The following is a 13,516-nucleotide window of genomic DNA, read 5'->3' as shown; positions in this document are numbered from 1 at the left end:
AACTTTAGAGCTTTTCTGAGCATTTCATGGCTTTAGAATTCATAAACAGGACAGGACATACTTGTAGATGACCAATTTTTGTGGATTTTACGATCCAGTGTACGTTGGACTTGTCACTATAGTACTATAACTGTCATTAAAACCAATCAGTATACTTTTTGTGATCTTAAGTACAGATTTAGTTTCATTTTGTTCAAAAATATCAAGAATTTTTTACACAGTTCCACGAGGATTCTCCCTTGTATACTAACTTTTGCGACATAAATTTTGGACTTTTTGGGGTTCGAACCGTACATTTACTAATGTATGCAAATATTGCGCACTTTTAATTGTTATTACGGAAGACAACCTTCTTGTCTATCAAATAAAACTAATTGTTTGTTGTTTTCAATAAGTTATAGTGATATTTATGCCTAATAAATTTTGGTTACAACGGTGTATACTAACTTTTGCGACAGACTGTATATAAAAAATATATATGTAATCTAAACATCGCGAAGATTCAAATGAAACTATACAAATCCGTTTAGTGGTTTGCATATTATAGCAAAAACAAAAAAAAATATGTTGAGAAAATTTATAAAATTTTTGTAAGAGAAAATATTTATTAAAATTTATTTTGTGAGTTAGTTGAAAAAAAATTTAGGAAAAATAGGTCGGAGTAATTCTTCTATTTTAGTTAAATTTCACGCAAAACATCACATTTTTTATTCTAATCACTTCTCGAATACACGCTAACATCTAGCGGAAGATATGGGTATCGTTCAAATAAATGTTGTGTTCCTTTAAATACCCCATACTTGAATATACTTGAAATAAAACTGTATCGAGGAATGTTCATTTTGAAATGCGTGTAAATCGCGAAATCCTCAAAATCACTTGATGCGCATGCGGTTTACCAACACTGCGAATATGGCACCATATGTAGGGCCTGGAGTGGACGATAACTTTCGAACTGATTTGGTCTTGATCATATTTTGTCCTTCAGAAAGCTCCCCAAAAAAAAAAAATGTCACTTAAATGTTAAACGCTATATTTGTTGAAGGGAGCAACCGATTTTGTCCAAACTTTGGATCTCCTAATATTTTGTTCATATTTGTAAACGGCCCATAACGGTCCTCTCCTTAGGGTACCTTTCCCACAAAAGTTCAACATTGATGTGTAGGTGTAGTTTAGGGTCTGTTCAAAGATCCTTTGGAAATGTATACCGACGCTGTTTGTTGTGGTCCTGTTTACAGCGATGCACAGTGCGAAATATGGGCACTTAGTGGAACTTTACTCATAACTGTTAATGTGAAGAACGTAGGTTACTAAAATTTTCCAAAATTTTTTTTTGTAGTTGAGGGTCGTATGTGGACAAATATGGTTCACATAGACCTGCGGTTTCCTATAGCACCCACATATCGGTGGTGACCGTTTTTACGTATTAGGTTCATTTTTCAACCGATTTTGCTGCAAATTGGTATATTGGGGTTTCAGTGGATGGAGAACATATCTACAAAATATTGTCAATATCTGTTCGCGTATTGGTTTAGCCCTCATTGAGCGGTACCAGCCAATATAACATATTTTACAGATTCCAAGCACATTTACCAATCTATTTGTTTGCATTTTGGTATTTTATGGTCTCGGTAGGTAGAAAAACGTTTTGCGAAATATTAGCAACGTATTTTCTCGTTTTGCTATAGCCCCAATATGAGGGGAGCACCCCATTTGGGATATTTAAATGGTGTTAGGTAATTATTGCCAACCGAGTTTTGTTTACTTTAAAATTTGTCTTCATTGAATAGAAAATATTCTAAAAAACAATTCAGAGCACAGATCCTTGTTTTGGCCCCTCCCCCAAGCATTCACATACGATATTTTTTATTTTTAGTATAGTGTCATTGATATAACATAAATTTTACAAATTGAACGTTTCGACAGAGGATATGTTTATCTGATTACACAGTTCTGCAAAGCAGTATATCACCTAAAAGCATCTGGTGCAGCTATGCTTTGTTTTAGGTACTTAACGATGTCCTGAGAAAACTGCTCAAATTTGACCATTTTTTCTAGTAAATGTGAATGAAATTCGCAAGAATAGTCGTAAAACTATTAAAAGCATCAATTCTTAGTATTGGTGAACCCATTTTGGCATAAACGAAACCAACATTGACGTTTTATGCCGGTTCTTCTACCAAATTTTCAAAAATACAGATATATGAATATTCCAATGACTTTCTGAAAAAGTCGCATATCTCGCAAGCCTGCGCAAACCTGCAGAAAATGTGCGATTTATTCATCACAATACATAAAAAAACCTCCAAAACTTATAAAAAAATAATTTAGTAGACTTTTAAAAAATCACATTTTTTGGGGAACGAATAGCAACCAAACTAAATTAGATATTACAGATCTATAAACGCCAAATAATCAAAAAATTTTCGAGAATTATAACAGCAACAAAAACTATAGTCAACTAACGTACAATTTTTTTGTATCACTATATTACTTAAGTCCCAATTTACATTAGGCGAGTTTACTTGCGGCAATTGTCAGTTTGTAGGTGAGAGAGGGTGCTGAGAAGCAAGGGGTTACCATATGCCTCACCTCTCTCTCCAACAAAATGACAATTGCCGCAAGTAAACTCGCCCAATGTAAATTGGGACTAAGCAAAGCTAGAAGCAATTTTTTTAAGAAAATAAATAGTGAAAAAAAAGGCAGCTTTTAAGTGCATTTCTAGATGTTTCGCGAGGTAAATCGCAAAACTGAATATGAGGCATTAGTCATGGCATACTTAGCAATAGAATTCAACAAGAATCTCATTAGTTTTATGTACTTTAATTTTTGAGTAAAGTTCCACTAAAGTTCCCATATTTCGCACTGTGCGATGTTATGTTTTCCGTGGCAAGTCCATGTTCTCTGGCACACTGGTCTAAAAGTTATACGACGACCCACTGAAATGACTAGTGGGAAAATATATGAACCCGAAATAAGATCCACTTCAATAATGAACCAAGTCGGTCCATTTCTTAAGTACCTCCTCCCCAACACTTTTGAACTTTAATACTAATCCACAAATCAAATATCCAAAAATGACCACAAAATTGTGAAAAGACTCTAAATACATTCGACCTGTCCGTAGATGAAAGTTTAAATCCACATAGGCTCAGGGTATATCTCTGTCGGCAAGGCCAACTGATAATTTTTTACTTGTTTAAATTTATTTGCAGCGTATCATTTCTCGTATAATTTACTTAATTTTAAAGTATACACTTGTGTTCATTTCAGTGCAGGTGTACTATAGACTTACAGCCTCAAAATGACATAGGCATCGTTTTTTTAAAAAGCATCTGAATAAAGCAGAACTGCCTTGTCAGCTTTTGATATATTTTTTCGTACACCACCAACTCTAATATTTCGTTGGCATTTTTTAATATAAGATTTTCCGTTACCCCAATAATCCGTTTATGAATGAAAAGGGTCAGACGTTTATAATGATTTGTGGTTAAACTTGAAGTTGTCTTGAAATAAAAAAAACAGGAATCTTTGTAGGAAGTTGGGAAATGCTTGAGCCGGTATAAAAAGTTTATTGTGACCCATCTCAACACAAAAAGCAACAGAATATCCTCTTAAGAAAAAAATGTTTATTACAAAAACTTTGTCTTGGCTTTGTAAATTGAGACAAAAAATGTGGAAAAGTGGAAACAAATTCCATATTCTTAGCAACGCAAATCACAAAACAAGCTCATCAGAAATACACAAACTTATTAAAAATAAATCACTTAAACCACACAAAAAAGTCTGCCCTTAGGTTAGATATGAAACAAAGCCGAAAATAAGGTTCAACAACAACCACAAGGTTAAAGGTATCAAATGACTGAACATTCAAAACAAAAACAAAACTGTTGCTTTTTTCTGAAAAAGGCCAAATACAGTGACAATTTGACGGAAATAAGTTTTTAGAGAAAACAAAAAAACACGGATAGCATTGTCTACAATGTAAAACCATAGTTGCGATACTAAGGTTTCAATTCATGTCCTTTGTTCACAGGAGTTTGCTAAATGAAACATTGTCATATGGGCTTTTCAAAGAGAGTGAGAGAGAGAGAGAAGTTTGTTTCATCCTCTTTGGAAAGTGGAATTCGGCTAAGGACGCATGCCCTGGAAGTTCATTCAATAAAATTTTGCTTACAAACAAAAGCAAAATTAACAAATACCATGCAAGGATTCTCGGTACAAAAAAATGTTCTCTGTTGACATAAAACGAAATGAGAAATATTCCAGGCCGCACAAGAATGCCGCAAGCATGTGTTTATGTGAATGTTGTAGGATAAAGCTAGCATACAAGTGTTAGTCATGGCTAAGAACATACATGCAAACTTACAGCTACAATCAGTGGACAAAGTGGTAATGGAACAACAAAATAGCGGCTACTATAGACAATGCCATGGGATATATATTAGCATGTTGTGGAAGGACTTTAAGTCAGTTGCCGTTTAAACACGTTAACCGTATGGTCGCTCTCGGAAAACTTGAAACGCATATCAAACGGATAATAAGTTCAACTAATAAATGAGTTATAACAAATAAAATTCAATATTAAAAGGAATTTATTAAAACTTGAGGAAACTAAAAACCTCGGAGTGAATGCTCTACTTAACAAAAATCATTTCGTGGAAAAAAGTATGAAAAATTAATAATGATAATAATACTCACATTTAAGTGATGAGCTTCTAAGAAAATCACAACAATAATAATAATAATCGCTTTCTTACAATTTGCCAGTCATTTCTTTTGGCTAAAAATGAAACAGCAACAAATGTGCGTGTGTGTGTTTGTGGAACTTGTTTTCAACTAGGTATTACAAACGGAAAGAGTTAGACATGGCTGGCGTAATTTATTGAAACTTGTTACCAAACTACAACGTTGCAATAACTTTTACGAATCATAAGCCACAAGGTTCAAACAAAAATTTCCATGAAAACTTTGTGGAATTATAACGAATGAAAGAAAAACCAAGAAAAATAAAAATCGATGAACCACTAAAAAAGTGAAAATTATCTTTTAAATTAACAAGATTTATTAATCAAGTGGAAATATTGGGAATTACATTGAATATCATAAAAGAGATGAGAAAAAGTTATTTACCCAAATTTCAATAAATAAAAAAAAAAAAAAATAAATGGAATAATTAAACAAAATATTAAATTGGTAAAATTTGTCAAAATTAAAATGAAAAATTAAAAAACACATAAATAAAAACAAGTAAGAAAAGTCTATGGTCGGACGGAGCCGACCATGGGATACCCTATACCACTATCCCTGGACAATCGCTCTCCACGGAACTTCTTTTCAATGATTGTGAAAATTGAATTATCAAATATCAGAGATGTAATGTATAATAATTATGACCAAAACCAAAAAGTTATCTAGCATGACAAAGACATTTTTGTAGCAGGAAAGGAAATTTAGTTCACACAAACGTTGGTTTGTACGCTTCTTCTTCATCATAAACTCAAACTTTGTTTAACATTTTGCGGGTTATTATTTTGACTTACAGAGCCGCTACAAAATTGGTTAAAATTTTGTTTATGGTCACGATCATCACCAAAAACTAATCATTTCTATTCTGACCCGAACCCAACTTCCTTAAAAAATTCGTTACAATCGGTCCATAATTGCGGCCTTAAGCTTGTTTACAATTTTTAATGGACGGACACACATCGCTAAATCGCTTTATCTCGTCGAGACATGAATTTTGGCATACCAAATAAGGGGTCTAGGACGAATATTTCATGGTGTTACATAAACTTTTGAAGATACAATATGTAGCATGGGATAAAAATGTGGTTCTCTACACAGAACCCATTATATATTAGGCAGTAGGCCCGTTATCTAGCAAACACTTTATTGCAATTTACATTAGAGGAAAGGTCAGTAGTTTTTTTCCATATATAGGCTACTTTGCGAAATTAATATGTATGTCCTCAAGGAATTAAAATATCGACCAAAAATAAATTTTTTATATTTTTCATATATGGGGCCACCGTGGTGCAATGGTTAGCACGTCCGCCTTGCACTCAGAAGGTCTGCGGTTCGAATCCCAGGCCAAGCAACATCAAATTTTCAACGGTGGCAAAATTCCCCCTCAGTAATGCTGGCGACATTTCCTGAGTATTTAAGCCATGAAAAACTTCTCTACAAGTGGTGTCGTAAGGCACGCCGTTCGGACTCGGCAATAAAAAGTAGGTCCCATATCATTGAGCCAATATGAATCGGCGTGCACTCATTGATATGAGAGAAGTCTCCCTTGTCCCATCTGGGATGTTTGTGGAACAATTATTATATATTTTTCATACAAAAGTAGTGGTCCATTTCACCCGCTAAAGAATATCAGATCATCATTCAAAATTGTAGGCATATTTTTCGACCTATACTCTTACCCGGTGCAAAATTTCGTGACTATTGATGTATAATTGCGACTTCTAGCGAGTTTATTATTACACTACAAACAAATAACGGAATATATTAGGCTGTAACTCTGTTATCTGATCATGTACATCAACATAATTGGCATCAATTGAAAGGTCAAGTGTTCCACTTTCAAGTATATCTCACTTGTCCGGAATGTCACTTCCAGAAATTAAGATATAAGCTGTATATTAAAAATTTTCACAATTTTCACACAAAAGTTTTGGTCCATTTAACCCTCTAAATATTATCCGATCGCCATCTCAAATTGCAAGCTACTCCTGTGTGATATACTCTTACCTTATTTAAAATTACGCGTTGATAGGACTATTATTGAGACCTACAGAGCCGTTAGAAAATTGGATAAATAATATGTTTTTGGTCCATTACACCCACTAAATATTTCACGATCATCACCAATAAGAATAGGGATCTATTCTGATCTGAACCCGACCTCCATACAAAATTTCGTGACGATCGGTCCATAATTGCGGCCTGGAGCGTGTTTACAATTTATAATGGACAGACGGACGGACGGACGGACGGACACACATCTCAAAATCGCTTTATCTCGTCGAGATATGAAGATTGGTATACCACATTGGGTGTCTCCGACGAATATTTCGCGGTGTTACATGAATTTTTACCAAAACAAACTTATAATACCCTTTTCCACATTGTGGTATAGGGTATAATTATCATTAAAATGAAACTGGATTTTTGAAATTTGATATAAATAAATAAAAACAGGAATTACTAAATATGTATTGTTAAAAATTATAAATTGAACACGTTGAAATTAAGAAATACATTTCAAACTTTTTTATGTGCTTATTGTTGGTAAATATAACAACAAATTAAAGTAAACTTTGTTGCATTCAATTTGACTACGAACTACAATACAAAGGAAAAATATAAAAATCTTATAAATTGATTTAAATGGGACTTGAGACTTTATAAACAAGAAAGGATTGAAGTCATTTGGATAAACCATGCATTTCTTGAAGACAGAAAGTGGAGTAATTCTAAAAAAATATCATTTTAAAACAAATTCCATCGAGAAAAATTTTAACGAATTGAAAAAAAAACAAGTAAAAAAGTGTCAGTTGGCTTTGCCGACAGATATATACCCTCAGACAATGTGAAGCGAATCTTTCACCTCCGGACAGATCGAATGTATTTAAAGTTTCTTAAGAATTTATGGCCCTCTTTGGACATTTAAACTTGCCGACAAAAATGTGGATTAGGAACTAACTGCAATAAGACACAAATGTTGAACTTTTTTAGGGCAGATATGGACCATTTTAGAAGTTAAACTAAATTTTGACAAAATATTAGGAGATCCAAAGTTTGGACCAAATTGGTTACCCCATTAAAGTGATATCGTCCTAGCATTTTAGTGACATTTTTTAAATATTGGGGAGAAGCACCGAAAGTTGTGTACCGGTATTGCCCATGAAACTAAGTTTGGATATAATATGACGAAGACCAAATGTTGGACCAAACCGACCGCAACATATGGTGACATAGGGGTTTTTACACCTTTCGGGCTGTTTTCCCAAGAAATATGGTCTTGCCCCTGAAAAAACTTTTACCGTCGCAATGGAGGTAGCGAATGCAAATCGCTTCAACAAAAATCAAAGTGATTCGAGAGCAGGTCTTAAAGTGAACTTTGAAGTTTTGTGGGGCAGGTACCTGAAGGAGTGGACCGATATAGCCCATCTTCGAATTTAAACTATTTTTTGATAAAATATTACGAAGGCAAAATTTTGAACCGAATCGACAGAACCGTTCAAGAGTTACCTTGCGCTCCAACCACCACACAAGGTGTCATAGGGGCTTTTTGCACCTTTCCGGCCATTTTCTCAAGAAGTATGGACTCGCCCTTGATGAAACTTGTACCGTCGTATGGGGAGAAGTGAATACAAGTTGCTGCAACAAAAATCAAAGCGATTCGAGAGCAGGTCCTAAACTAAACTTATCCGAAATTTTGTGTGGGAGTTACCCGAAGGAGTGGGCCGATTGAGTCCATTTTGGAAAGTCATTTAAGTCTGGTAGAAATTTCACGATGTGCAAAGTTTGGACCAAACTATCGTGGCCACAAATTTTCCGAACATTTTGGAACTTTTGTGGGGGAGGTACCGGAAGGAGTGGACCGATATAGCTCATCTTCGAACTTAAACTAAGTTTGGACAAAATATTACGAAAGCCAAAATTTGAACCGAATCGGTTCATCCGTTCGAGAGTTATCGTGCGAACCAGCCAGACAGACGGACGGACGGACATTGCTAAATAAACTCCAAATTGTCTGAAACACATTTCGTCCAAACATACTTTGGGTCCAAAACCATTATTTCGATGAGGCACATTTTGCCCGTATAAAAGTGTATATACCCTTTCTAGCCTAAAGTCTGAGGGTATAAAAATAAAAAACAAGCTGTGGACAATAGATTGGCACGGACTTTTTACGAGTATATGATATACATAAGTTGATGTACACGATAACATACCAGACATACCGTCATTATTTCTTCAAAAAATTAAAATTCGCATTGAAAAATAAAAATATCCGTAGAAATAGCTTTTGGTTATCTGGACACACGAATGAACGACCAATATTTCTAGGCATTACAAGTGAGCCAAGGCTATATTCGGGTCGGCACCGACTATGTGATACCCTACACCACTACCCCTGTGCTTTTGACTGGTAAAATTCAAAATATTAAAATTGTGATATCTTAGCGCCTTTGCTCTGAATGTCATCTTGTGAGGATCCGATTAAAATTCCGACCTGCAGTGTGATAAAATGGAACAGAAAAAAAGGAATTGGGGATGCATTACCGACTATTGCGATACCTCTGTTGTTTGACCACCTATGACAACCTACATCACATCTCTACTTACCTTGTCAGGTTTTGGTTTCGATATGCCTCTAAGAGAAGAGAGATATTCGCTTTGAAATAAAATGTTGACCTTTTCTCCAAATACGTTTTTTCACATTCCGACCCCTGAATAATATCCGACAATTACCAAAATCAAGAGGTTTTTTCCTCTCTGGGACCCCCATTAACACCCAAAATTTCGTGACGATCCAATCAAAATGCGACGTGTAGCGTGATTACAAAAAAATTAAAAAATGGGATGTATTACCGACTATTGTGATATCTCCGTTATTTGGCCACCTATGATAACCAACTTTGCATCATTGTAAGATTTTAATAAACAACTCTTTAGAACATATGAAGATTATAGGAATGAATGATTCTTAGGGCTAAAATTCACGAACAGTTAAATGATTTTTAACATTCCCCCTGCTCAAGTTTGGAAATAACTAACTGTTAAAAACCCAAGGAAATTTGAAAGAATGATCTAAAATAATCGAATTTTGAGCTTCAAGAATCATTCCTAGAATCTTCATTTGCTCTAGAAACTTGTTTGCTGAAATCTATGGTATATTTTTGTAGTTGACTGTATCCTTAATTTTTGGGCGGTTGGGTATTGGATATTTTCGAAAGATTTTTGCTATTTTTACCATTAAGAACCGTTCATAGACATAGATATTGAACGGTTTAGTGGACCAGAACCCGAGAAAACAGAATACAAATCACATTTGCTTTGCTTTTTTGAACTTTAAGAACCGTCTATACAGAGTTCGTATATTCTAGGAAGATGTTTATTGAGATCTGAGGTACATTTTTGTAGTTGGTTGTTTGCTTCAAATCTGATCGGTTTGATAGATGTCTAAAAAAAACTTGAGAAAAAATTTTAAAAGAAACTTGACCATGGCAATTTTGGCCTTGCAGATGAAGTTTGATGGGTTGTATGTATTCACAATTTCTGTTCTTTAAGACAAGAGATACAACTTTGCCTTTGAGATAAATTCAGATTTCCTAACGGTTTGGAAGATACAGTCCTGACTAAATGACCCCTTTTACATCAAAGCCTCAAACCTTTGGAGGCCTATAACCCCGAAAGTTGATGAGATACCAAAAAACGGCGAGACACGTGTCCTCTCTTTTTTGGTCTTCTATCACGCTGCGATGTCAGAATATGGTTAATAATTTTCGAGTTGCACAGTGTTATGAATAGATAAACGTGTTTATTAAAAAACTTAAAATTTTCATTTGGATTTTTCTCATCTATGAACATTGTTCTTTCAAAAGCCGCAAAAACTTCCCAGGAGTAAGCATTCTATATATCAATAACGGTAAAACCTACGAAAATAACGTAAAGCTTAATCTTGTAGAGAATTTTCACAGCTGCAACACTTTTTTCAGTTCCATTTCAATAGGACTTGCGGTTTCTAAGCAAAATCGTGAAAACTTAAACAACCCATAAAAATGTCATTTTGAATCGCGATTTATTTAAAAAGCGCTAGAGCAATTTTTTTTTTATTTTTCTCATCTATGAACATTGTAGTTTCAGTATTCGCAAAAACTTCCCAGGTGTAAGCACCTTCCATTTAAAATTGGTTCAAGAGCACCCTGTTACTAATGCGACATTTTGTGGCATGGACTGCAAATGTCGTTCTTTACAAATAAAGCAACACTAAAGGGACCTATTTATATGTTAGACATTAGTGCCATTATCTATCTTAATGTAATTTTGCATTAAGGGGGAGGTCAAGAGTTAGTTTTAAATTTGGAAATTTCTTCCAAAAATATTATGGTAAATTTCCCCAGCTCACCCAGCAAAAATTCGGATCCATTAGTCATTACGTAACCCATTACAAAGTAATGTAAACAAGCTTCTTTTCCCATTACAAGTAATCTGAAAAGTAATGGGATACTTCTTAAAAAAATTACAAGGCAAACCTACTTACTTTGCTCCTCACTAAGTAATGAGGACGGTGGCACAGTGTGTGTGTGCCCGACTATAAATCCTAGGGTTGTGTGTTCAACGCTCACTGTCGGCAAGCGAGTTTTTTTTAATTAAAAAATAAAGGTTCGTGGTTCACATGTGCACTGCACATTTAAGTTCTTAAGCAACCCTTAATGTTAAAGTAAGAAGTGTGATGAAATTAAAAAAAAACTCTACATCATCAATTGTGTTAAAAAAAGAATTTTTTTCAACTTACTTTTCAACTTCTAGTGGCCCCAGAATAACTAGTTATTCTAGTGGTCATAAAATAACTACAAACTGAGTGCGACATGCCCTTGTAAAAATAATGGGGAAGAAAGGGGGTTTGCGAGTAGTTACGGCTGCCAAAAATCCCTTACAAAACCCAAGATTTTGGGAGGACTTTTTTGCTGGGCAACACTATCCGATCATGATCCAAAATTATTTACATCTTCCCAGACCAAAACTCTTACCTCGTGCAAAAATTTTTCAGTATTGAACTATAAATGCTACCTCTTGTGTGATTATTAGAGTGGGGCGATTTGAACACCATCACGGGCGCCTGGAGTGTCTGATTCTTGGGATTGTACTGAGCAAAAAAGTCAACTAGACCATATGTCTACGGTGAAAATCGAGCCCCCGGATTTTGACTTGAAGTTTTTTTCAAGGATTTTTGGATATTTTGGCATATAACAACCAAACCACTGATATTTTCGATCCAACACACAGACAACAATTGTAGCCAAGACAATAATAAAGAACTCTCTAGTACATCGCAAAAGCATTGGAACGCTCCTTCAGGCAGTTATAGCCTCGAGAAGGTGCACATTTTTCGGAAAATATCGATAAATGACACTGTGCTACAAAAAGGGGGTCAAATTCAGTGGGTGGAAAATCTCTTTTGGAGATGAAAGCCCTTGGTGAGTGTACTAAGAACCCAAAAGGATATTTTCACCATAGGTCAAGTTTCCGAGATAACGCGTGATTAATGGTTTAATTTTGGCCCCTTAATTTGCGAGCAAATAGCTTTATATCTCTGTTAAGCGTTATTGTAGCTTCATTTTGAGATTACATGTCTTCAGTCAAATCGAATGGTGAATCTTTTTGTAGAATATTTCATCCTTCTAACTCAATTCCTTCCATTTCCTTTTCGTCCTTTATTTTTTGAACCGTAGTAAAAGTACCACAAGATGAGATTTTACAGCATCCAAATATTCTACAAAAATGTTGTTCAGAAGATTTTATGTACGGTTCTCATTGATGACCAATCGATATTTCCCCGTTTTCATGGTCCTTTTTGACATTTACCCGTATTTTGTTGAGAAAACTATGTTTTGTTTTTATGTATATTCGTTATTGGTCTGTGGTGCATCTGATATACTTACCATAAATAGCCCTTGTAATGACGAACACGTTAATAACAAATTTTATTGAAGGATAGATCCGGTTATCTAAATTTTTGAACCGGATATTCTGATATCAAAACCGATTTTGGAACCGGGTTTAAGTAACCGATTAATAGTATATGTATATCATTGGAAAGCTAATAAAATGGTCAATCAAGTGACAGCAAGTAGCTGATTACATGATTACAACTTTGTTGGTTCCGAAGCTAGAACAAAAAACCCGATTTTTTATCAAAAATTTTTTATCAAAATCGGTTTAAGAAAGCGTTTTTTTTTTTTTGTTCTAGCTTCGGAACCAACAAAGTTGTAATCATGTAATCAGCTACTTGCTGTCACTTGATTGACCATTTTATTAGCTTTCCAATGATATACATATACTATTAATCGGTTACTTAAAACCGGTTCCAAAATCGGTTTTGATATCAGAATATCCGGTTCAAAAATTTAGATAACCGGATCTATCCTTCAATAAAATTTGTTATTAACGTGTTCGTCATTACAAGGGCTATTTATGGTAAGTATTTCAGATGCACCACAGACCAATAACGAATATACATAAAAACAAAACATAGTTTTCTCAACAAAATACGGGTAAATGTCAAAAAGGACCATGAAAACGGGGAAATATCGATTGGTCATCAATGAGAACCGTACATAAAATCTTCTGAACAACATTTTTGTAGAATATTTGGATGCTGTAAAATCTCATCTTGTGGTACTTTTACTACGGTTCAAAAAATAAAGGACGAAAAGGAAATGGAAGGAATTGAGTTAGAAGGATGAAATATTCTACAAAAAGATTCACCATTCGATTT

General features: G+C 34.6%; 1 protein-coding gene across 3 annotated transcripts in view; it reads left to right on the top strand.

The window, feature by feature from the left end:
• Window positions 1-4,467: 4,467 nt before the first annotated feature.
• The window catches only part of LOC141398062 (uncharacterized), a 367,734-nt gene continuing 358,685 nt past the window's right edge, over window positions 4,468-13,516 (top strand). Inside the window, exon 1 of one of the 3 annotated variants that reach the window (XM_073975203.1) lies at window positions 4,468-4,668. The gene's annotated coding sequence lies outside the window, so the exon portion shown is untranslated. Of the gene's footprint in view, window positions 5,197-13,516 lie in introns of all 3 variants that reach the window. The other 2 variants (XM_073975204.1, XM_073975205.1) reach the window with 2 other exon arrangements.

This window comes from Musca autumnalis, unplaced genomic scaffold (assembly GCF_047663935.1).
Source record: "Musca autumnalis isolate F117 unplaced genomic scaffold, ASM4766393v1 scaffold_3, whole genome shotgun sequence".
Taxonomy (NCBI): Eukaryota; Metazoa; Arthropoda; class Insecta; order Diptera; family Muscidae; genus Musca; species Musca autumnalis.
This window is presented reverse-complemented; position numbering and strand designations above follow the sequence as displayed.